Below are 27,854 nucleotides of genomic sequence, written 5' to 3' on the forward strand. Positions count from 1 at the left end.
GAGATATGACAGGAAAGATCATTTGAAGCGGAAAACTTGGTATTGATATCTGCGCTATACCGAATAGTTCCCGAGGCAGAAAACATTTAGTGTACTGGGTCATTTGTTTTCTGTACTATTCAATAGATTGTAAAGTTTACACATGTAAACACGTACAACAGTTGGTAAACATCATAACATCTAATTTACAAAACATCAATTGCCAGACATCGACAATCAACTTCAGTGCATTTGTGCACTAGTGGGAGAACATGTAGTGTTGCTTATTTGAGTAGCTCTGTACATTCCTTAATGAGAGCAACAGCATCCATGATGCTATCAAGCAGTTCATCTAGCGTATTCACCTTTCGTTTCTACACCTCTGACTTCATCCAACCCCGTAAACAAATCAGCATATTCTTCATTATTGTACATTGGAACATTAGCGAGAAATTGTACAAACACACTTAAACAATGCTTCTTTCTGATACATTCTCAATACCTCCCACTACTTCAGTCAAAACACATCGTCGACAACAGCGCGTTCAACTGCCTAGTTTAATGGTAGAAAGCCATCTCGAGCAAAGACACTGAAAGCAACGAGGTGTGTTGGCCAAGAAAAAAAAATACGACAGAGAGGTTGGGTTGGTAAGACACTAACCAAATAAAAATCTGCACGTTGAATGTGTTCTATCTCGGAAACCATTCGGAATAGGGCATATGTACGTATGAAGATTTTTGCTTGAAGTGAACGTTCCTGTGATATCTCAAAATACTGACTGTCCCTCCTGGGGCACCGTGTATTCTTTGGTCACTGCACTTAACGATACATGATGTACTGAAGGTTTGGTATTGTTTATAGAAAACCTTTTGTCAGGGTTCTTGGAAATGGTCTAAGGTCGAAATTGTACAACAGTACGAAAATAAACAAAAGTTTAACTGTTGTAGGCTACATGGCATGATTTAAAAAATTCAGAGGAACTGTAGACACAGCTTCAGCGACAATCATAATAAAAGTTTATATTGTATATTGTACAAAAAAGATTATGTTCATTATTGTGGATGTCGAAGGATGTAAATCATTCTGTTTGGTGAAAATAGTGTGTATTTGTTGGTGCATGGGTGAAGGGAACAGCTGAAAAGCAACTGCATTGTGCGTATGGAAGATCCTTGCAATTACAGCGCAAATGAATAGGAAAAGAGATATCGTTTTGAAAAGATAAGACCGCTTTAGCTGTAAGTCCTTTATTTGTGGGCCCCATCGGCTTCGCAACATTTTAGTTGCATCATAAGTACAATAAAAATTCTGGTCCTACGTAAAATCGCGAACAGGGTCTACGGCTTCCATCCAGTCACTCGTTGACCAGTCTGGTTTGGCAGAAGATAGCAAAAGGATGACCGAAGTTCTAAATTCCACGTTTAAGAAATCGCACGAATGTATCGTCGTCTCACGATCGCACAGAGTCCCGTATCAATGATATGATATTAAGCATCCTGACGTAGAGAAACAACTGAAAGAGTTGAAAACAAATGAGTCGCCAGTTCCGGATAGAATTGCAGTTAGGTTTTACAAAAAGTGCTCCACGTCATTGGCCACTTATTTAGTTTGCATTTATCGCGAATCTCTCGACCAGCCGAACTTGTCAAGCGACTGGAAAAAAGCGCAGGTGACTCCTGTATATAAGAAGGGTAAAAGAACGAACGCGCAGAATACCTTTTAATCGGTTTGCTACAGAATTTTTGAGCATGTTCTGAGTTCGAATGTAATACATCTCCTAGAGACCGTAAAGCTCATGACCACGAATGAGCACGGCTTTAGAAAGCATCGCTCATGAGAAACCAAGCTTGCTCTTCTCTCACATGACACACTGCGAACTATGGGTGAAAGGCAACAGGCAGATTCGCAGATTCCTTATTTCTAAATTTCCGGTAAGCGTTCGACTCGGTATCCACTGCAGAGCGTTCACAAAGGTACGTGCACACGGAATAGGTTCCCAGATACGTTATTGGCTCGAAGACTTCTTAAGCAATAGAACCCAGTAAAAGAACCCAGAGTTCATCGGAAACAGGGGTAACGTAAGGGGTGCCCCTGGAAAGTGTGATAGGCCATTGTTATTTTCCGTAGGTATACATAAATTGACTAGCACAAAGAGTGGGCAGCAATTTGCGGTAGTTCGCTGGTGATCCTGTGGTGTACAGGGAGGTGTCGAAGATAAGTGACTGTGGGTTGATACAAGATGACCTAGATAAAATTTATAGTTGGTGTGATTAATGGAAGTTCGCTCGTAATGTAGTAAAATGTAAACTAATGCGGATGCGTAGGAAAAAGAAACCCGTAATGTTCGGATACACAATTAGTAGCGTTCTGCTTGATATACCCACGTCGTTTAAACGTCTGGGAGTAATGCTGCAAATCGATATGAAATGGAACGGGCATGTGAGGATCGGGACAGTGGTAGACTTCGGTTTATCGGCAGAATTTTAGAGAAGTGTATTTCCCCTGTAAAGAAGGCCGCATATAGAGCGCTAGTGCGACCTATACTTGAGTACTGCTCAAGTATCTGAGATCCGCACCAGGTCGGATTGAAAGAAGACATCGAAGCAATTCAGAGCCAAGCTGCTACATTTGTTACCAGTAGGTTCCATTAGCATGCAAGTGTTACGGATATGCTTCATTCATATCGAACAACACTACTGAAAAACTTTAGAGAATCAGCATTTGAAACTGACTGCAGAACTATCAAACTGCCTACAATATACATTTCGCGTAGGGACCACGAAGATAAGACACGAGCAATTAGTGCTCATATGGAGGCATATAGACAGCCGTTTTTCCCTCGCTCTATCTGCGAGAGGAACAGGAAAGGAAACGACTGGTTGTGGCACAGGGTACCCTCCGCTATGCACTGTACGGTGGCTTGTATGGTGTGTAATGTAGATGCTGATGCAGATTCTGTGCTAAACAGGCCTTTGGAAAGTGGGGGACAGTCAGCTGCTCAATTTTACTGTTGTTGGGCATATGGGGACCGCGCTAATTCGCCAGATACTGTTCTTCAGTGTATCACAGGACTGTTCCTTTATTTTTTATATCCGCTGCTTAGGGAAAATTTGCTGTGAACGCTGGGTCATCCCATTCCCAATCCATTCTCATGACTTCCTTTAATTACACCTGATGATGCAATAAAATACTGCAAAACCGGTCGTACTTATAAATTAAGGGCTTACAGCTAAAGCGGTCCTATCTTTTCAAAATGGTATATTCAGGCTGTGGCTGCCCTAATTTCAAAGTTTACTGTGAAATGAAATAGTCCAGAACGCTGGTAGATATGTTGATGCCCGTAAAAACGTAAAGGTAAACTACCATGGTGCTAGACACTTAAGGACTTGTAAACGTGTGGGCAGAGTTAGCAGCAGGTGTGGATGGGTGCTGACTGGGCGAAACCTGAGCCGGCGGGCGACACCCGCTATTGATTGAAAGCGATCGCCAGTCGGCCGCGGTGTTGACTCACCGACCGTGGAGCAGCGCGGTGGCGGAGGCCGAGTAAGCGTCTTTTGTCTTATATCTGCTGCCATAGTAGTACCGGAAACTTTCTGAAGCAGAAAATTGTGCCAGTTCTTTCAAGATATCCGCACACTTAAGTGTAAAATGCAGTTCGGGGAATGTTTTTGTAATCACCCACAACAAAGACGTCTGGCGACAGGTAACGGTCGGGAAAATTTTTATACCAGGTACTCTGGATTTTGTCTAAAACATCCAGTTCCTCTAAAGTTGCTGAGGTTAGTGGAAGCAGTCGCAGCTGGCTACAATAACAACAAACCCAAGGCAGTTTAATGAAATTGAATTAAATTAAAAAAAATAAGTAGTTACCTTTTTTAATTGTTTTTTGTTATTTTTATATTTCTTTCTTTCTGTACGAACTTTGTTGTAGAACCCCTTATTTACATGTGGTAATAAAAATTCATTTAGACAGAATTAAGTACATTTAAAATTACGTGAACTTAGTCAACCCTCTCATGCTGATAAATTCATATTAACTGATTAAGAATATTTAGTTGAGAATTAAATCTTTTACATAATTCGGCCTTGGCTCACATTTTCTAAATGCAGTGTTCTTTTTTTAATATTTACTGAATTCTTTCCCGGCATTAGCTATGGAACACAAGACTGTCTCTATTAGCAGTAAATGGTTAAATATTGCCAAGCCGACGTTTAATTATCATTGATAAAACACACTTCACTATACATTTAAGTTATTTGAAAGAACCAACAAATTGTTAAATTTCAACGTTAACTATCCGCCTATGAATGCACAAATGTGAAACTAGTAATAAATTCCGTCAGTCTCAGGATCGCTGTAAAAGAAAAACATTTTCTTAATTCACTGCTAATTTTTATCTGCTCCCGATTTACGAGTTTGGTTAAATTTTTCTTAGCGGAACAATTTTTTAAATGTGCCGCCGCTGCAAATCGTTCTGTCACGGCACAGCCCAGCAACACCAGCGATAATTGCTCAAAAATGCTGAAAATTCCTTAAAGAAATATTATAGATGACATGGGCAAGCTAATTTACATTAGTAATACACACTTTTGATAAATTATAATGTATTTAGACCACAACAATAATTCAACTTACGTTAGTTTGTAATTTCTCCTCTAATGGCGGCTAAATCTAGCTACAGACAAATGAAGTCTACCCATTCATAAAATGCTACGTCACAGGTTCCTCTCTCTCTCAGCTCTCGAGGAAGAAGACAAAGAATGCACACCATGTATTCCTATTTACATCACTATCAACCGTTAATGTCTCTTTGCAATCTGCGGCTGTATTTTACATTTTTGTTATCGCAGATATTGACACATTTCGTAATTACATTATGAGTATAGAAATATTACAATCATAAATACGTCGATAATATTATTACAGAAAATATTACAATAATAACGAATGTCCTTTATACAAAATTAAATAATATTTTTTGTTAAATAATTACAGTATATACAAATTGCTTCATAGCGGCGTATATAGTACAATTAAATTTTAGTTTATTAATAGTGTGTGTGCTGCCAGGGAACGTTACAGCAGTTATGCAAGGGGACTTACAGAAATGTGTTGCACATTATCATGGCAGGCCAGGGTGATTTTTAATGAGTGACGCACTACAAAGGGACACTGTTACATATAATGTGCTATTTTTATCCACATGACATCTTGCGAATGAGGTCGGGGTAAAATGAACGTGTTTTACAACAAAAGATTTCAAGATCTAAAGAAGACAGCATACTATGAGGGTGAGTCAAATGAAAACCTTAAATATTTTTTAAAATATTATTTATTGTGCAGAAGTGGTACAAAGCTGTATCACTTTTCAACATAATCTCCCCCACGCTCAATTCAAGTCCTCCAGCGCTTACAAAGTGCATAAATTCCTTTAGAAAAAAAAATTATTTTGGTAATCCGCGCAAACACTCATTCACCGCGTGGCGTACCTCCTCATCGGAATGGAACTTCTTTCCTCTCATTGCGTCTTTGAGTGGTCCAAACGTATGGAAATCACTGGGGGCAAGGTCTGGTGAGTATGATGGATGAGGAAGACGCTCAAAATGCAGGTCTGTGATTGTTGCATCTGCTGTATGGACAGTGTGGAGCTTTGCATTGTCATGTTGCAAAAGAACATCTGCTGACAGCAATCCACGTCGCTTTGATTTTATTCCAGGCCGCAGATGATTTTTTAGGAGATCTGTGTATGATGCACTGGTGACAGTGGTTCCTCTAGGCATGTAATGCTCCAAAATGACGCCTTTTTCGTCCCAAGAGGGTGTCAGCATAACCTTCCCTGCTGATGGTTCTGTTCGAAACTTCTTTGGCTTTGGTGATGAGGAATGGCGCCATTCCTTGCTCGCTCTCTTCGATTCCGGATGCTGGAAGTGAACCCAGGTTTTGTCCCCAGTAACGAAGTTCTTCACAAGCATCAACACGTCGTTCTCTCACTTCAGGAGTCAGCTGCCGTGGCATCCATCTTGCAGACACTTTGTGAAACTGAAGCACATCGTGCACAATGTGGTGTGCTGAGGCATGACTAATTTGTAAACATGCTGCAATCTCATTCAGTGTCACTCGGCGGTTTTCCATCACTATGGCTTCAACTGCTGCAGTGTTCTGTGGAGTCACAATTCGTTGTGTCTGACCTGGACGAGGAGCATCTTCCACTGAAGTCACACCTTTTGCGAACTTCCTACTCCATTCGCAGACTTGCTGCTGTGACAAACATGCATCACCGTACTGAACCTTCATTCGTCGATGAATTTCAATAGGTTTCACACCTTCACTACGCAAAAACCGAATAACAGAACGCTGTTCTTCCTTGGTGCAAGTTGCAAGTGGGGCGGCCATCTTTATACTGATACTGCGACGGTATGTGTGCATCTGCACTCTGCTGCCACCTACAGGCCATTCTGCACGCTGTTTGTAGCACGCTTCCAAGTTACAGGATAACGGAGCGGAATTTCTACTTGTTATTACAAATTTAAGGTTTTCATTTGACTCACCCTCGTATGTTGAAATCGCTTGTCTTAAATAAAAAAATATTTTATGCGATCTTGGCTGTTGAATGGTTTTTAACAATTAAACGGATCGCCCTTCAGTTCTTTCAAAATGAGAAAATTCAGTCAGAGTTAAAAATGTTTAAAGTTTTGCGGGTGGATGCAATACGCTATATATAATCAACTGCATCCAGATGGATGTTCTCATGGCGAAATGCTCATTTATCCTGAACGTACAACACATTGTGCCTTCTAAACAACCTGCGGCTGAGATGTAAAGTTGCTGCTGTCACGGAGTGATAAGCTTCCTCAACGCAGTGTTTCAAGTAACCTTCGGTTAGATCGTAGAAAATATCATTACGCTGCCGCATACAAGACTGGTCGGAATGTACAAACAATCGGTCTGCCACGGACATTTAAATGGAATAAACATGAAACACACATCCACCGAATATAGTAACACGATGTTAATTCCGTCGAATGACGACACAGTACCAGGGAAGCAGCCATCGCTCGTTACTTGACATATATCTATCGAAGAGCGAGATCATCATTTACGTTCACACGTGCTGAACAACAATTTCAAGAACAAGTAGTTCGTGAAGGTGCGGTGGAAACGACGAAGCCCTGCTGGACGTGATGGCATGGAAATGTTTCGTTCAGTTGCAGTACACCACATCTCCATGTCACCTTACAAAAAGTTTATGCAGTCATTGGTATTCTGTGTGACAAACAGTATGCGATTCAAGTTTCACCAGTACGACCTATGTCTGGCACAGGAGTTGCATGGGAACGGTTACAACTGGAGAGTTAGTTTCTGCGAAAAGGCCGTGAATAATTTCTATCTGGCTATCTTACAAAGTATTACGTCCTCTGATTAATCCACCTTCACGAATTAGGGTGCAATGAAAAGTAATAAAATACTAGGTGGGTTAGTCATGTCGATCGTCTAAGGAAGTGGTCCGTTAATGTGTAGTGTGAAATCTTCGGTCTACAGTACTTCGCAGATTTGACAGGTGAGACGTGTCGAGCTTTTATTTTCGTCAGTTTGGGTGCTCCCCTTGAAAATGTCTGCCTTGGAATTAGATGCCGTATGTGGACGCGTCGCGTTGGTCATCCAGCCCATTTTGCCCGTAATGTCGTGCAAGAACTGAACAACGCATTTCTTGTAAGGTGTTTAGGACGCCATGGGCCTCGGGAATGTCTCACACAGTCGCCCAATTTGTCACCAGTAGATTTCTTTTTATGAGCTTATCTGAAGAACTCTTTTTACATCACCGAACCCACAAACAGCGTGTTGGAAACAGCGCATTGAGAAAGCTTGTCGTTTCCTGACCTCCTCTGCATGTCATTTAGAAGGCACATTGAGTTGTACATTCAGGAAATTGGACAGTCAGTTCAATACCTCACTTACATGAGCATCCCGCTGCTAGAAAACACATCTCAACACTGTACAGTTCGTTGCGTCCATCCCTAAAACTTTGTACATTTCTGGATCTATAACTACAATTGGTAGCGATTTCATTTATGTTGATTGTATAGCAATTTCATTTATACTAATTGTACACAGTTGGTTATATATTTCAGTTACATGATAGATTAAATGATCCTATATTTAGAAAATTGCAGCTCTTTGTTTCAACTCTCTGGAAAGTAACAAAATAAACGTACGTTACGTTTACCTATCTAAATAAGTATGTAAGGAAGGCTTTGCGCGTATATTTTCACGTCAAGATTAGCGATTTCCGGTTGCAAGCAGAGAGTTTTTTTTTTTTTTTTAATTCGAATTTTTCTCAGCAGCGAAATGAAATCTAATTTAAGTAAAATATTTTTTAAGCATTTGTAGGGAAAGAGAGAGTAAGAGTTAAGTTATGGTTGTTTGGTTTTCATGCTGGGAGCCATGTTAGTAACACACAAGGAAGAAAGAGACGATTCGCGAAAGCTGAGGCTATTGCCATCTGGAGTAAACTTGAAAGAAAAAACGTCGACTGCTTTTGCAAGTAAAATCTCTTAGTGAACAATGTAAAATTGGAACGAGTCAGAGACTTTTAAATTGGCGGTATCTTCTGATTATAAGAGATATAATTATTATTTGTTTTTTAATATGTAATGATACGACTGTTACTAATTTTCGCTGACTTTTTGGAGAAGAAAATTTTATGAGTTTTTCTGGAATATTGATAAAAGATCTGTGAGTTTATGGAGATGAAAAAGAATTTAGTTAGAGATTGTAAAGGAAATAGCTATGAGAATTAATAAAAAATTTAGAGATATTGTAAACCAGCTGTTACACGCAGCTGCGCTCGCAAAACAGTAGTTTTGTTGTGAGTTATGGTGAGAATACCGTGTAAGTTATTTAAAATGTTTCTATTTTCAATAGTCACATCAAAGCTTGCTACTTTTTTCTTAATATCATACAATTAGCTACAGATTTGAAGAAGAGTAATTACGGAATTTAGTAATTACTTTAAAATTGGACCACACTGCACACACATGCAGGCCGACTATGAAATTTTTTCGTTGAAAAGAGGAGCACAGTCCGACCTCTTATCTCCAAGTAAGAACAAAAAAATCACTTCACGAGAGTAACTTATAATGTGACAGTTGGTTTAAATAAAAATCACTTCACGAGACTAGCTTACATTGTGGTAGTTGTTTTCACTTGTATAATTGCAAGAGAGAGAGTGTGTGTGTGTTACCCGAACAATTTCTGTAAGGCAGGCATCCGCACACTGTTCTGTATGTGTATAATAGCTCCGGCCTCACAGTGTGTGACGTCGGAGATACAACATATTTCAGTAAATGGGATACTCGTTTTTTCTGCAATTTATGGACTGCAGCCGGTTAGACTATAAATCCGCAATTGCAATAAAAAATGATTTATGGTGAAACACGGATCTTAACTTCACTTTTCGTTACATTACTGAGAGCAAACTCGCCTTATTTACTATAGGATACCATGGTGACCGATTTTGTCAATACTTACTGCTACAGTACTTCGTTTGTCCTCGAACGAAATCCAACAAATATACGGTCTGTCAAGTAAGATTGTGGTCGGGTTAATTAGCAGAAAAATGTATCTGACAACAAACTAAAACGTATGTGTACATCATATATGAACAATCCCCTTCGGCAGTTTAATGAACAGTTTTATTCCTTGATTTGAGTTTTATGTTTATTCTTTCTCAGTAAATGTACATTCAGAGTAACTCTTGTTCCACGGTGTTGGACAGAGCTGCTCGTACACTAATTATGAATGTTATTTTTGATGTGTACAACTGATTGGTAAATTTATTCACATGGTGTAGTTAAAACACCGACCTATAGAATAATCTCGACTACTATTTCTGGTTATTTTTCTTATGGTCCTTTTCTGTTGTTTGAAAACTGTGATCATATTTTGTGCATTTCTTCCCCAGAAAAGTATGTCATAGTTAAGAATTGAATGTACATAACGAAAAGCACATAACTAAAAGACACCGGATGTTACGCGCAGATGACAGAACTCTAAGTCCATAAAGTGACGACGACATCCTGTTTAGAAGTAATTTTGTGTGTTCACACCACTTCAGCTGAAAATCAGCATTAATTCCTTGCGCATTCTGTAGAGGTGCCATCTACATTTAATTTAACAGGGTCATTTTTCCTCTTCAAACTGAAATTCATCGGATTTGAATTCTTTATTACTCTGTCACTTCATAGCTTGTTGACCAATTGTAAACTTCCTTGATGATTTCATCTGCTTTCTCTGCAAAGAGTTCTCTTGTTTTCTCAGTGACTACAATATTGCTGTCGTCACCAAAGAGAATTTTTTCCTCCTAACTAAAACTACTGGGGAAGTCATTGGTATATATAAGGAACAGTATTGGACTTAATATGCTACCGTGAAGAACTCCTTTATTAACGTATTTTGGTTCTGGTAAGTATTTTATTAAAAATTTAAACTTATTTGAGATATGTGTTACCTCTGCTCTTTGTCCTCTGTCTGGTAGGTATGAGCGGAATCAGTCATTAGCTACGCCTCTTATTCCTAAAGCTTTTATTTAATAGAATCTTATTGTCAGCTACAGCAAAAGCCTTAAAAATATCTAAAAATAAGCATGCAACACACTTCTTTTTGTCGTGAGCAACCAAGTAACACTTTCGTGAATTGTACTATGACTGAATTTGTACTGCTACCACTTCTGAAACCAAACTATGAATCACTTGGAAGGTTATATTTATTCAAGTAATTTATTACTTCGTCTTTCTTCCTTGATTCTAATATTTCTGAGAATAGTGACAACAGGTAAATGGGCCCATAGTTTTCTACATCTTTCGCAATACCTTTCTTTAGCAGAGGTACAATTTTTGCCCTTTTTAAATACTCTAGGAATTTCCCCGTTGTGAATGATACATTTTAAGAGAGCTTGTATACTCACTATGCATTTTTTCAACGTACATTTCGTTTTTCATGTGTATACACCGATCTTAGCAGAAGGCATATGTGTTTTGTTGTGAAAATTAAGCATTATCGGTGCATTTCTCAGCCTCCGGTAGTGACGGTAGTGATGTCTGGTTCAGAAACATTACTTTTTTTTGTTTCTTTCCATCTGAGAAGTTCTCTAAACGTATCAACAGAAAATTTGTACTTTGAAAGTAGTATGTCGGTGATATAAACAGTTCTCGAATATTTGAAACCGGTAAGAGGATAAAATTTTCTTATGTATCTGAAAGCAGTATTTCAGTTACGGCAAAGTGATAAAGAGGAGTTTGTTAGAAAGTAGTAAAATGTCGTTATATTATGTAACAATGGAATAGACTGAACGTAGGGTGAAGAAGAGAAAGGAGGATGAGGAATGCAGGGAGAAGCAGAGGCAGGAGGATGAAAAGAACAGAAATTTGGTAGTTGATGAAAAGTGAGAACTAGCTAAGGAAATGATGAAAGATCAAGAAGACTTTAAGCAAGCTTTGATAGCTCGTTTTACGGGGGAGATATACAACCTCAATAATCAAGTCATGAATTTGAATTAGTCGGGTCAGAATGTATAGTGGAAGAAGCAAAGACGAATGGAGATTCAAATATAACTATATGAGACTAGGAAATTCAAGACTGGTAGCCAACATGTCAAAGCAGGGTTGACATTGTTAGGCAAGAAAACGAATAATGAAATTTCAGCAGTGTAGACCTTGGTAGTAAAGAAGCTGAGATATCGTGATTTATCTTGGACAGTGTGATTTCGATTAGTGTGGAAGTTTGTGGGTCGAGACGCACAAAAACAAATTAGTCTAGGATAATGATGCGTTAAACTGCTGGGGAAGAGAAACAGACAGCTATGAAAGAAATAATTTCTTTAATAAATATGTTGGCACTGGATGTGAGTATTTCGGTACACATAAATGTGGAATGGGGAAAAGGAAGGAACACAGTTAAGGTAAAGGAGGAAACATTATGGGAATTTTCTATTCAAACATATGGTTAGTTCAGTAAATGTTATTTCTCGCTAATGTGATTGTGGCTGTTCTGTTGGGAATGGACTGGTAAGCCAAAAAATATTGTGTAAATTCAAGGTGAAGGGATGAGAAAGGAAAGGAAACGGAAGGAAGTAATTATATCTGCTGGATCGGGACGTTATGCGGAATCCACGGCGAAGAGTGAAAACGTGTGCTGGACTGGGACTCAAAGCCAGGATCTTCTGCTTACTCATCAGTTACGTTAGCCACTGCGCCACGTGGGCAAAGTGTTTCTATCAGATGCGCGGACTATCGTGGCATGCTCCCCAGCTAACTCATATTCCCACCTGTCTGCAGTACCTGTCCATGCGCTCCACGCTCGCTAATTTTAGATTCCCACTGGAGGTCGAATGTAAATGTGCATCCACACTGAAGGTTGTGGATTCGTTGACCATCGAGGTGAATGTGCTATATGAGTGCGTAGTAAACTATGTGATCAAAAGTATCCGGACACCCCCAAAAAATACATTTTTCATATTAGGTGCATTGTGCTGCCACCTACTGCCAGGTTCTCCATATCAGCGACCTCAGTAGTCGTTAGACATCATGAGAGAGCACAATGGGACACTCCGCGGAACTCAGGAACTTCGAACGTGGTGGGGTGATTAGATGTCACTTGTGTCATACGTCTGTACACGAGATTTCCACACTCCTAAACGTGCCCAGGTCCACTGTAGCTGATGTTATAGTGAAAGTACAGCACAAAAGCGTACAGGCCGATCCCGTCTGTTGACTGACATAGACTGCCGACAGTTGAAGAGGGTCGTAATGTGTAATAGGCAGAAATCTATCCAGACCATCATACAGGAATTCCAAACTGCATCAGGATCCACTGCAAGTACTATGACAGTAAGGCGGGACATGAGAAAACTTGGATTTCATGGTCGAGCGGCTGCTCATAAGCCACACACATCACGCCGGTAAATGCAAAACGACGCCTCTCTTGGCGTAAGGAGAGTAAACATTGGATGATTGAACAGCGGTGAAACGTTGTGTGGAGTGACGAATCAAGGTACACAATGTGGCGATCCGATGGCAGGATGTGAGTATGGCAAATGCCCGGTGAACGTCATCTGCCAGTGTGTGTAGTGCCAACAGTAAAATTCGGAGGCGGTGGTGGTGTGGTGTGGTGGTGTTTTGCATGGAGGGGGCTTGAACCCCTTGTTTATTTGCGTGGCACTACCACAGCACAAGCCTACATTGATGTTGTAAGCGCCTTTTTGCTTCCCACTGTTGAAGAGCAATTCGGGTATGGCGATTGCATCTTTCAACACGATCGAGCACCTGTTCATAATGTACGGCCTAAGACGGAGTGGTTACACGACAATAACATTCCTGTAATGGACTAGATTGCGCAGTGTCCTGACCTGAATCCTAAAGAACACCTTTGGGATGTTTTGGAACGCCGACTTCGTGCCAGACCTCGCCGACAGATATCGATGCCTCTCCTCAGCATAGCACTCCACGAAGAATAGGCTGCCATTCCCCAAGAAAGCTTCCAGCACCTGATTGAACGTATGCCTGCGAGAGTGGAAGCTGTCATCAAGGCTAAGGGTGGGCCAACACCATATTGAATTCCAGCATTACCGATGGAGGGCGCCACGAACTTGTAAGTCATTTTCAGCCAGGTGTCCGGATACTTTTGATCACATAGTGTATCTGTTCTTATGGATGTGTCCGAAACAACAAACACTACACGTTCATACAAAATGCATTGCTGAAGAAAAGGTATCAATCCAGTACAAAGGCATGAAGGAAGAAGTCTCTTTCCAGGAAACGGAATACATATGCTACTGTAAATCTGAAGACGGAACTTAATGTAGAATATGCATACAGAATACCTAAACATTATCATCTTACAATACATTGTTTAGTTTTAGTACTGAATTCCTTATTATTTAGTTTAGTAATGGGTTGTTAATAATTTTTGTATGTTCTACAACAACGAAGAGATGTATTCTGAATGTCTGCATACAGTAAATGCTATATGCCATTAACACTAAAAATTAAGTGAAATATAGATAAAATACAAAGAAAATTATTTAAATAAGAAACCTAGAAAATATGAAACAGGAGGTTATTTGAGTGAAGTTTAAGCTATTGAGGGCTATGAAATGACATGCAAGGAAAAGGTAAGGCTAAAGAATTTTGTTGGCAAGTGACAACATAGATGTGTAAATGAGTAAGTCAGATTGTGTGAAGGTAATATTTAAATATTGTGAGTCCAAGAGGGTATGTTTTAGAGTATGACATGACTAGTGTTTGTAAGTGTTGTTGAGAGATGAAGAGGTAACTGTCATTCAGGAGAAGGACAGTGTTATTTATTTATTTATTGTGTTAGTTTTTTATATTGTCCTATTAACAAAATTTTTCGTACATATTTCATATTTATATTTCGTAGGTTTTTCCTAGTATTACAAGGGTGCATGAAATCAGGTAATTTGTATATACAGTAAATGGATTAAAAGAAATCCTATATATGTACTGTAGATGGAGCTTACTGTGATATGAATGGACAGGGTTAAATGAATTGGTGTTCATTGAAATTTATTGTAAATTGTTAAAACGCTACAAGTACTTTGTCAAAGCTATTGAAAAAAATTGATTGATCCTGTTTCATTATTGTGACTGAGTTGGTTTTCCCCAAGTTTCTTCCTGGACGCAGATGTCTAGTTATTTATAAGGAATCTCGTGTCCTTTCTTCATTGCGTGTAGTATCTTAAGATTACTTTGTATAATATAGCATGAATGTCATGTGTCTTTCATAAGGGGCGCTAACGTTGTGGTGAGTAGTATTGGAAGGCATTGATGAGTTCTTTGATTTTATGTATGCCAGAGGATAAAAATATATCTGTGCTGCTCTTCAGGCAATAAGGCGGTCTGTGCCAAATCTTATTATTTGTTTGGAATAAAATTCTTATTTTATGCCATTTGAAGATATTGGCAATTTTTTTGGAGATGTGCCTGAAGAAGGGGATGCATGTTAGTATATTTTCATGTTTCTTCGTGGTTTCTTTGTCGATTTTCTTTCTCGTCTTTTTGTTAAATTGTCTGTCAGAGTAGGTTTACTGATAGTAGTTGCGGGTATTTGTTTTATGATTCTCGTTTCATTCTGGAAGTTCACAGTCCTCAATGGGATTCTTGGAGCTCAATGAATCATTGCTTGGTATCCTGATAGTTTGTTCATGTTGGTGCGGCAGGACGAAGCATGTACGTTAATGTCAGTGGTGCTTGGTTTGCCGTAAATTTGAAATACATAATTGTCATCTAGCTTGCAGATGGGTCAAGGAAGTTTATATTATTATTTATTTCCTGTTCACAGGTGAATTTAATGTTCTGTGCATTTTGTTGAAGTCTGGCGGATGGCTTGGACACCATCTTTGTTTACTCCTCTGTCTTCTGTATAACTGAACTTTTTTAATGCATATAGTCTTTTTTTTGTGAAAATTTTGTGCCCTAGGTCGTGGAGCGATATAGCGGCTATACATCTTGATTTCCTGGCACACATATCTAGCCCATTCCTTTGCTTGTAGATTTTTCCTCTGAAAGAAAAGCAGTTCAGCCGTACCTCTCTCCTGCTTTTTGAGTCACACGTGGAAAGCTTAGTTGGTAAGAGAATTGCACGTGTGTGACACTGTTCGGTGTTCGAATACCAACGAGGCACAGTTTTTAATTTTCCAGGAAGTTTCAAAACAGTGCACTCTCCATTGCAGAGTAGAAGATTCACTGTAAAATAAAGGCGGGACAAATATGTACTTCTAATTACATTATCCACACGTAGTACATATACAAAGAACAGATTGTGTTGTCAGATATTTGTTCACCTCCATCATCGAGACATTAGATCCAACGTTGACGGACAGCCTTGTGATAAAGGGATGGAAGAGATTACGAGAATTAATGTCTAGGTAACAGCAACATCAATGGAGCGGCACCGAAATCTTCTGCTGGTGAGGATGGTGCAGACCATAGCAGTGTTTGACAGAAACGATTTAGAGAAACCAAGAAATCGAAGTGGCAGCAAGGCAGGTTTTAACAGTGGCGAAATAAATATGTGTGACAGTCAAAGTGAGAACTCGACATCGGATGTGTCGAACAGTATTCTGATAACGTTGTGATTTGGGGTGTACGTCATTCTGGCAGTCGTAGAAACGATGCTGATTGGTTGTAAAACAAGAAATAAAAGAACACAGAAAAAAAGTATGAAATTTGGAGAGGTCAGAACATTAGGGAAACATTCAAAATATATTAAGATAATGGTCCAAATTTCAAACCACTCACAAAACTCTGTTTCCAAGAGTAGCTCTGTAGGCTGGGCGAGAAATTTGTTTTGAACATAAAGAATAAAGGAAGTGACACCCTGCTTAACCTAATGATGTCCAAGATGCTACTCCAGGCGGGTGTAAAATGAATGTGCATAGTGGAAAATATTGAAGGCGAAAATGAATATTTGGACCTGTCTGACTATCCCCTGAAGCAGTTCTTAGTATCTCTTAATGGTGATATTACCTCCTCTTTCTTGTTTTTTAACATATAAATTACATCAGCATAAATGAATAATTAATGGAACTAGTAACTACAAATGATAAATTCACTTTCTGCTTATACATTTATTGTGGATTAAAACCGCTTTATATATTACAAATGTTTATATATCAATGTCCAATGGACATAAAGAGATAAAAATGGATTTCCTAACTAATATGATTGATCAATTGCCCAAATCTGTCCCTTTTTATGACTACGTAATCTAATATAAATAACGCGAGATGACTGACATCGCCTGCGTATCAAGCACTACAAGACACTACTTTCAAAGATGATCTACAGTGGTGTGCAACCTCTGTGGAAATAATATTCACACGATCACAGCTGTTTAGCTTTATAGCCCTAATAAGCAGAAGCAATTAGCAATATCACCGTATATACTGCGGTCCGGTGCGTCGGAGTGATGGTTCACATACACGTCTGCGACGACGGAAGAACTCCAGCCACAAAACATAAAAAAGACCTCATTCAAACACTAGGACAGTAGAAGACGGTCCTCTGACTAGAATAATCTAATACTGCCTTCTCCTCTCTGAGTTCCACAGTCGTTCGACTCCCAGCCACAAGAACAGAGTTCAGAGAGCATCTCACCATGAGTAGAGGCAGAAGAAGTGCTCTCAGTCACTGAACGCTGCATACTCAACGACGACTCCCTACCCGGAGGTGAAGTTCAGAATCGTATAACTTCGCAACAGTAAAGTGCCTAACCGTTCTAACCATAAAATCTCCTGAGAGCAAAGACAGCAAGGTCTATCTGTACCAACAAAAGCTGATACTGAGCGACTGTCAAATACGGGTGCTCGAAACGGAAGACTTATTTGCCTCCACCGCTGGCTTCCCAGCAAAGCTCGGCTCCCGTCCCTCTTAACTGCAGAAAGTGAATCATATTCTCGAAACCACGGAATACTCTCCCTCTCTACAGATTCTTCCGAACGCTGACCAACCATATTTTAGTCTTTTGTCGTCCAGCGCGGAAAGCTTGCGAGGAAATACCTATCCCCGTTAATTAGGAATACATACAATGGTACGCTTCTCAGAGTAAATATCCTCGGAAATAACGCAACCTGCATGATTTCCGAGGTAACGCTTCCTCGTTCCTCTCTGCTGCGTCCATGATTTCCAGAGTTTCCAGAGTTTCCGAAGTATTATTCGGTTACCCTTGCGGCTCCGCTTCATCACCGAACGGCTTCAGCGCCCAGGTGCCCCGACCGTCCGTCTTGGCTATTTCCTGTGTCAAGCACGACACGCAGACCTGTGGGCTTTTACACCCAGGGCTTGAGTTGCGCTTGCCGTTTCATTTCCACTGGCATTCCAATCTTTACTAGTATAGGCAATCATTCAATACGCCGTATTGATGATAAAGGCACTCCGCCACCTTTCATGCAATAAGCGTTAACAACTATTTACAAGATGTACATGACAACGTCAGTCTTCTTTAAATATTCATATATGCGATGTACAACCTATCAAATGATACCTAGTTCCGGTTGTAAATCACGGCAAAGTATGTAGATGAGTGCTTGTAAGGGGCGAAATTATAGCCACCTTGCAAATGCTGAGTACTGTGCGTCAGTCACGGACCATTACCAGACCAGATTGATAGAAAGTTCAAGAAATACGAAACATAAGACATTCTGTCTCCAGATGCGGGCCCTTTCTACGTTAGAAACATATGCACTACCAATTTTCCTTTCAAAATTAGAAACATGAGCACTTCCAATCTGTTATTTGCTCATTACAATTTCGTTTCTGACATACTAGCCCTTTTTTGTCACCACCAACCACATCCAACCCCACATCTTCCACCCATCTGCAGGTGTGGCCCAAGGATTAGCTGTATCCCCTCTAACTCTTCTGCACAACTACTACCTCAGCCACCAGTCCCTATCCATCTTCTTCAGTAAGCTGACGACAACGCCTTCATTGTTCGTCATTCAGCCCTCCATGCTTCTCAGTAGCCTCTTCATACACACAGCAACAACTCTGTGTGCTGACGTAGCCACTAATGTATCATAATCAGTCCTTTCGAAACCCAAGCAATAATCATCCAGTCAGTTTCGTCAACCTATCATACATCTCGCCATTGATAACAATCCCATCCATTTTAGTAACACATTAAAATCTCTTAGAGTAACTCTCGACAGCAACCTAATACGGCACCCGCACCAAAAAACCGTCCAACAAAAAGCGTACAATACCTGTAGACAAACGTTACGAAAATTATTAACGAGTTGAACATTTTTCCGAAACCCCTGCACCAAAACAACCCCTATCTGTCTTTGCCAAAGCAGCCAGTATCTCCAAAATTTTACCACCCCTTCCTAGGAGGCCAAGCGCTTCGCCTCATCTTCCGGACCCATCTACCCTCTCCTAGACGTATCCTCATATTCCTCGAGCATCTTCGCAAATCCTATGCATCCAGTAAATTCGACGAAAATAACTCAGTGGTCAACCTAATATTCTGTAACAGAGGGTTGCTGCTACACCTTAACCAACACGCCCCAGCTTCCCCCCACCCCCACACATCCATCCCATATCCAAAGTCAGCTTCAATGGGCTTCCTTTTTCTGCCACATGTATCCATCCTATAGTCTCAGTCCCCATATCCCTTCTTTAGATCTAGATTCCAACACCTCTCCAGCCCTCTCACCAACCTTCACTCCTTCTCGCTCTGGATTCCACACACACCTCAGCTCGCAACCAAACATCATGCCCCCAGTTACAGACATGGGAGACCGTTTATCTGTCTTGGCTTATTGCCGTCATCTATCCACACTCGAGTTCAAGAACCACATCTTGAATGACCATTGTTATCTAAATTATCTCTTTATCATAACCTAGCGTAACAGATGAACGTGTGGGTCAACTCTTCTGCGGTGTCTAGAGGTTCATAGGCAACACAGTAATGTTCTGTTACTGAAATAGAAGCAACTAGCTGTAAAGTTTATAAATATCAGTTAACACGTGCACCAGGCTGAATAATTAAAGCGACACTTGGGTTCACGTACACTGCCTGACAGAAATCGTGAGATACCCACAAGGGGAAGAGGAAAGGAAATGAAATACCACGGGTTGAGAGGGTATGTGATGTTGTTTCAGTGATTTCAAAATCGAGACAAATTTATGAAGAATTTAGCAGTATGAACCTACTTATCTGTATGACGTTGCACCCCCTCTGACCTGGATGGATGCACTGATTCATTTGGTAAGGGTGGCACAAAGCAGATGTCTCTTCTCCTGAGGCAAGCTGGCTCAAGCTGTTCTAATTGATCCTTAATATCCGACACTGGCACGGAGTTGACGTCGAACTGGTCGTACACATGTCCTATCAGGGACAGATCTGGGGGTGTCGCTGGCCGTTGGGGTGTGTCATGATGACGCAGACACTACTGCATTGTCCTGTTGATAAATGGACCACGATACTGTTGTATGAGAGGTAAAACGCGAGGACGCAGAATGTCCGTGAGGTATCGTTGTACTGCAAGAGTTCACTCAGTCATTTGCACCCCTGACGAAGTCATACCCGATGGCTTCCTCCGCATCGTGATTCTAAGGGAAACACTGCTGTGTCACACAAAACGTTGCAATAACGCGACACCTTTCCACTTTGCCACCATACTCGCCGACCACGGTCATCCTGGGTAATGCAGAATCGCTGTTCTACGCTATAAATATTGTGATACCATTCATCAGCAGTCTGTAGTTGCCAGCCATGGCTGCACTCCAAACGCAGTCGTTTGTGTTGTGTTGTTAATTGCAGCCTAATTGCAGCCTACACGTCAGATGGTAATTCTTCACTGTGGCTGGAGCTAGTCTCCGACCATGGTTCAGGATAACAAAAAATGTTGCATAGAGGCATTACTCGTTCTCAAATGGTAGGCGTAGATGCGGAGGGGTTATGACATGCCTGGTGCTCAATATAGCAATCCTCCTTGTGGTCGACCTGAATCTTTAGGACGGGTATGCTTGCCCTCACATTTCCATGAAGTCCAACATTAGGGCACTGTCACATCTGAGTGTCCCACATCAAGTCCGGATACTGCACGATTTGATCAGCTGGCCAAACGTAGACCCGCAATGAGGCGTCATTCAAGCGCTGTGTGGTGGTGATAACGATGTCTCATACGAGTACACGACGTCTCTGCGTCCTTCGCACTGATCATTGAACGTCTGACGCTGTTCACGACCCTTATATAACATACCCGTGGCCTGGTAACGTTTATTTATTTATTTATTTATTTCTCAAGTAAAGACTAGTTGCCTGTTAATATATAGCAGGTCGCTCATTGTGTGATTTTACATGTTATATCATATAAATTCCGTTTTATTACTGGTACCTTTTTTGTGAAAATTTTTCAAAAGGACATATTTAAAAATAACATACATACACACACACACACACACACACACATATATATATATATATATATATATATATATATATATATATATATATAAGTACAAATGCATATACACAGTTCTGTTTACACTTGTTGCTAACTTATGGTTGATAATGATAATAAATAAGATACATGATAGGTTACAGATGTATTTAAAATTTATCAAAAGTTTAGTTAAAGGAAGAAACAAGAGATGGCAATTTGGCTTACATATGATGCGACAGTTGCTAGCTAACATCCCAAATATGTTCGGGCTCACATGCGGTTCCTCTTCGCCGAAATGTCTTCGCTCAAACTCGTCTAGGTGTTGAACTGCACGTGTCGCATTACACGCCCTAAATTAGACACTTGTGACCCTTGTCACATTGTCTGGCTGATGGCAAGTTTGCGGAATTCTATGAGACATTCAACGTTAATATAGCATATAACAACTGTAATAATAATATCGGGAGCTAAATTAACGACCCATAAATGATGTAGACCACACAGTTGCGATTTTGTTAGAATAATGTTTATTCAGGAAGCAAACTAATAGCGAAAATGGCCGTATTTAGAACTATTATCACACTCGAGAGCACATCCATTTGACACAGTTCGATCATTCACAATCTCATCGCGAATTACAAGTCCAATACTACACCTAGTTAACCGCTCGAAAAGTTAAGAGTTCACACCAGGCGCTCGGCTGCTCACCGCTCAGAGACTGTCCCTCGATACCACACAATGTCAAATTTTTTAAGTCGTTTCATTTCCTAGTTGCCTGAAGACCGACCGCACGCTTTCGCGTCTGCATCACCACTGTCCCTCTGCCCGTCTCCGGCCGCGTTTCCCGCGCGCCGGACATCATCGCTCAACTGACTAGGGCAGTTCCCTTTCCTGAAGCCATCCATCTGATTGGCTACAGCTTATTCTACATTATTTTACATTTTAACACATTTAAATAATCAAAGCTTGACCACTTTCACGTTCTAATAAAGTAACAATAATATCCATTACATATTAAACGTTAAATTCTTGTACATAAAACCAGTATAATTTCCTTCTGAGCTTTGAATGCCACGGCCAGTAGCCTTCCACCAATGTGCTTTCTGATAAATAAATAAAGAAAATAAGTAACTACTACGCACTAAACTTTCCTACAAATATTCTATTACCTAATGATTCAATAAGCTACAATGCTGACATGCTTCAATGTGTTTTGTGTGGAGGAAATGATGATCTGATGCTTAACTGAAAATACTGATAATTTAAATTTACTATATCTGTGGTGTGCGTACTGTAAGACCTTCGGTACACACACCATCAGATTATTTGACTTGTCGCTCTAACGAAGTAGGCGAGTGTCAGCAATATGTCTCGTGGTCTTATCGTGGCGTGTTTATCTTCTGCCGTTAGGTCAGACGATAGAAATGCCACTTGCACGCTTAGAGTAGCAGACTGACGGTGACCAACTTTAAGCAGAAGTTGAATAATTTTCACACACATTTATTAAAATAATAAAAAGCATAGACATTACGTAACTTGATTCTGGATGCTGTTTACAATTGACAATCTGAAGTTCCTTTGGTCTTGGTACGTTAATCTTATTCTCACATATCTCTGATACTTTTTTTTTTTTGGTCATCAGTCTACTGACTGGCTTGATGCGGCCCGTCACGAATTCCTTTCCTGTGCTAACCTCTTCATCTCAGAGTAGCACTTGCAACCTACGTCCTCAATTATTTGCTTGACGTATTCCAATCTCTGTCTTCCTCTACAGTTTTTGCCCTCTACAGCCCCCTCTAGTACCATGCAAGTCATTCCCTCATGTCTTAGCAGATGTCGTATCATCCTGTCCCTTCTCCTTATCAGTGTTTTCCACATATTCCTTTCATCTCCGATTCCGCATAGAACCTCCTCATTCCTTACCTTATCAGTCCACCTAATTTTCAACATTCGTCTATAGCACCACATCTCAAATGGTTCGATTCTCTTCTTTTCCGGTTTTCCCACAGTCCATGTTTCACTACCATACAATGCTGTACTCCAGACGTACATCCTCAGAAATTTCTTCCTCAAATTAAGGCCGGTATTTGATATTAGTAGACTTCTCTTGGCCAGAAATGCCTTTTTTGCCATAGCGAGTCTACTTTTGATGTCCTCCTTGCTCCGTCCGTCATTGGTTATTTTACTGCCTAGGTAGCAGAATTCCTTAACTTCATTGACTTCGTGGCCATCCATCCTGATGTTAAGTTTCTCGCTGTTCTCATTTCTACTACTTCTCATTACCTTCGACTTTCTCCGATTTACTCTCAAACCATACAGTGTGCTCATTAGACTGTTCATTCCGTTCAGCAGATCATTTAGTTCTTCTTCACTTTCACTCAGGATAGCAATGTCATCAGCGAATCGTATCATTGATATCCTTTCACCTTGTATTTTAATTCCACGCCTGAACCTTTCTTTTATTTCCATCATTGCTTCCTCGATGTACAGATTGAAGAGTAGGGGCGAAAGGTTACAGCCTTGTCTTACACCCTTCTTAATACGAGCACTTCTACATCTACATCTACATCTATACTCCGCGAGCAACCTTACGGTGTGTGGCGGAGGGTACTTATTGTACCACTATCTGATCCCCCCTTCCCTGTTCCATTCACGAATTGTGCGTGGGAAGAACGACTGCTTGTAAGTCTCCGTATTTGCTCTAATTTCTCGGATCTTTTCGTTGTGATCATTACGCGAGATATATGTGGGCGGTAGTAATATGTTGCCCATCTCTTCCCGGAATGTGCTCTCTCGTAATTTCGATAATAAACCTCTCCGTATTGCGTAACGCCTTTCTTGAAGTGTCCGCCACTGGAGCTTGTTCAGCATCTCCGTAACGCTCTCGCGCTGACTAAATGTCCCCATGACGAATCGTGCTGCTTTTCGCTGGATCATGTCTATCTCTTCTATTAATCCAACCTGGTAAGGGTCCCATACTGATGAGCAATACACAAGAATCGGACGAACAAGCGTTTTGTAAGCTACTTCTTTCGTCGATGAGTCACATTTTCTTAGAATTCTTCCTATGAATCTCAACCTGGCGCCTGCTTTTCCCACTATTTGTTTTATGTGATCATTCCACTTCAGATCGCTCCGGATAGTAACTCCTAAGTATTTTACGGTCGTTACCGCTTCCAATGATTTACCACCTATGGCATAATCGTATTGGAATGGATTTCTGCCCCTATGTATGCGCATTATATTACATTTATCTACGTTTAGGGAAAGCTGCCAGCTGTCGCACCATGCATTAATCCTCTGCAGGTCCTCCTGGAGTACGTACGAGTCTTCTGATGTTGCTACTTTCTTGTAGACAACCGTGTCATCTGCAAATAGCCTCACGGAGCTACCGATGTTGTCAACTAAGTCATTTATGTATATTGTAAACAATAAAGGTCCTATCACGCTTCCCTGCGGTACTCCCGAAATTACCTCTACATCTGCAGATTTTGAACCGTTAAGAATGACATGTTGTGTTCTTTCTTCTAGGAAATCCTGAATCCAATCACAAACCTGGTCCGATATTCCGTAAGCTCGTATTTTTTTCACTAAACGTAAGTGCGGAACCGTATCAAATGCCTTCCTGAAGTCCAGGAATACGGCATCAATCTGCTCGCCAGTGTCTACGGCACTGTGAATTTCTTGGGCAAATAGGGCGAGCTGAGTTTCACATGATCTCTGTTTGCGGAATCCATGTTGGTTATGATGAAGGAGATTTGTATTATCTAAGAACGTCATAATACGAGAACACAAAACATGTTCCATTATTCTACAACAGATTGACGTAAGCGAAATAGGCCTATAATTATTCGCATCTGATTTACGACCCTTCTTGAAAATGGGAACGACCTGCGCTTTCTTCCAGTCGCTAGGTACTTTACGTTCTTCCAGCAATCTACGATAAATTGCTGATAAAAAGGGGGCAAGTTCTTTAGCATAATCACTGTAGAATCTTAAGGGTATCTCGTCTGGTCCGGATGCTTTTCCGCTACTAAGTGATAGCAGTTGTTTTTCAATTCCGATATCGTTTATTTCAATATTTTCCATTTTGGCGTCCGTGCGACGGCTGAAGTCAGGGACCGTGTTACGATTTTCCGCAGTGAAACAGTTTCGGAACACTGAATTCAGTATTTCTGCCTTTCTTCGGTCGTCCTCTGTTTCGGTGCCATCGTGGTCAACGAGTGACTGAATAGGGGATTTAGATCCGCTTACCGATTTTACATATGACCAAAACTTTTTAGGGTTCTTGTTTAGATTGTTTGCCAATGTTTTATGTTCGAATTCGTTGAATGCTTCTCTCATTGCTCTCTTTACGCTCTTTTTCGCTTCGTTCAGCTTTTCCTTATCAGCTATGATTCGACTACTCTTAAACCTATGATGAAGCTTTCTTTGTTTCCGTAGTACCTTTCGTACATGATTGTTATACCACGGTGGATCTTTCCCCTCGCTTTGGACCTTAGTCGGCACGAACTTATCTAAGGCGTACTGGACTATGTTTCTGAAGTTTTTCCATTTTTGTTCCACATCCTCTTCCTCAGAAATGAACGTTTGATGGTGGTCACTCAGATATTCTGCGATTTGTGCCCTATCACTCTTGTTAAGCAAATATATTTTCCTTCCTTTCTTGGCATTTCTTATTACACTTGTAGTCATTGATGCAACCACTGACTTATGATCACTGATACCCTCTTCTACATTCACGGAGTCGAAAAGTTCCGGTCTATTTGTTGCTATGAGGTCTAAAACGTTAGCTTCACGAGTTGGTTCTCTAACTATCTGCTCAAAGTAATTCTCGGACAAGGCAGTCAGGATAATGTCACAAGAGTCTCTGTCCCTGGCTCCAGTTCTGATTGTGTGACTATCCCATTCTATACCTGGTAGATTGAAGTCTCCCCCTATTACAATAGTATGATCACGAAACTTCTTCACGACGTTCTGCAGGTTCTCTCTGAGGCGCTCAACTACTGCGGTTGCTGATGCAGGTGGTCTATAGAAGCATCCGACTATCATATCTGACCCACCTTTGATACTTAACTTAACCCAGATTATTTCACATTCGCATTCGCTAATAACTTCACTGGATATTATTGAATTCTTTACTGCTATAAATACTCCTCCACCATTGGCGTTTATCCTATCCTTGCGGTATATATTCCATTCTGTGTCTAGGATTTCGTTACTGTTCACTTCTGGTTTTAACCAACTTTCCGTTCCTAATACTATATGCGCACTATTTCCTTCAATAAGAGATACTAATTCAGGAACCTTGCCCTGGATACTCCTGCAGTTTACCAATATTAAGTTAACTTTTCCTGTTTTTGGTCTCTGAGGACGGACGTTCTTTATCAACGATGATAATGTCCTCTCTGGTAAGCCGTCAGGTATTTTATCGTTTCGCCCAAGGGGGGGTCCCTCTAACCTAAAAAACCCCCGTGTGCACGCCACACGTACTCTGCTACCCTAGTAGCTGCTTCCGGTGTGTAGTGCACGCCTGACCTGTCTAGGGGGGCCCTACAGTTCTCCACCCAATAACGGAGGTCGATGAATTTGCAACCATTATAGTCGCAAAGTCGTCTGAGCCTCTGGTTTAGACCCTCCACACGGCTCCAAACCAGAGGACCGCGATCGACTCTGGGCACTATGCTGCAGATATTAAGCTCAGCTTGCACTCCGCGTGCGATGCTGGTTGTCTTCACCAAATCAGCCAGCCGCCGGAAGGAACCAAGGATGGCCTCAGAACCCAAGCGGCAGGCGTCATTCGTTCCGACATGTGCTACTATCTGCAGCCGGTCACACCCAGTGCGTTCAATAGCTGCCGGAAGGGCCTCCTCCACATTACGGACGAGACCCCCCGGCAAGCACACCGAGTGCACACTGGCATTCTTCCCCGACCTACCCGCTATTTTCCTGAGGGGCTCCATAACCCGCCTAACGTTGGAGCTCCCTATAACCAATAGGCCCGCCCTCTGTGACTGTCGGGACCTTGCCGGAGAATCGGCCACTGGCCCAACAGGCGAGGCATCCTGTGGTGGCTCGGAAACGATGTCATCACCACTAGGAAGCACCCCGTACCTGTTGGAAAGGGGTAAGGCAGCTGCCACGCGGCCAGATCCCACCTTCGCCTTTCGGCCAGGCACGCGCGAGCCCACCACTGTCCGCCATTCACCCTGGAGTGATGGCTGACCGGTAAGATGCTCACTGCCGGAAGACGCAGCGACATCAGGGGTTCCATGTGATTCCAAGGCCACCGAAGTAGGCATAGGTCTCACCACAGTTGCCCCAACGCCACTACGAGCCGACGCCTCCGCCTCGAGCTCGATGAGCCTAACAGACAAAGCCTCCACCTGCCCCCGAAGAGTGGCCAATTCTCCTTGCGTCCGCTCACAACAACCACAGTCCCTACACATGACTATGTTTACCCTACTCTATACGGTGACAAATTCCCAAGATAATCTTCTGATGAGCTACTCTGATAATCAAGAAACACTCACTGAAATACGAGACGCGAAAACTACGCTAGGTTTTCCCAGAAAAACTATTTAAAAGCTAAGCGCAGCAAATAAGTACAAAAACGCTTTATACAAACAGTACTCGCTGCTGCTGGCGCTCTCGCTCTGGCTGTCACAAGACAACTGCTGATTCAAGTGACTAGTGGCTAACGGCCGCGAAACAAACAAAAGACGGTTTTAGGGCGCTTTCTGTTCTAAACGATCAAGAAAACACTAAGAAATCTAACACGAAAACTACGTAAAGTTTTATCAAGAACTGTTAGTTACTATGCAGAGCAGATAAACACAAATAGAATCCCTTCCTTAGTGGAAGGTCGTAAACAAAATGCAAAATAAACGCTTTATACAAACAGTACT

Source organism: Schistocerca serialis, chromosome 1, assembly GCF_023864345.2.
Source record: "Schistocerca serialis cubense isolate TAMUIC-IGC-003099 chromosome 1, iqSchSeri2.2, whole genome shotgun sequence".
Taxonomy (NCBI): domain Eukaryota; kingdom Metazoa; phylum Arthropoda; class Insecta; order Orthoptera; family Acrididae; genus Schistocerca; species Schistocerca serialis.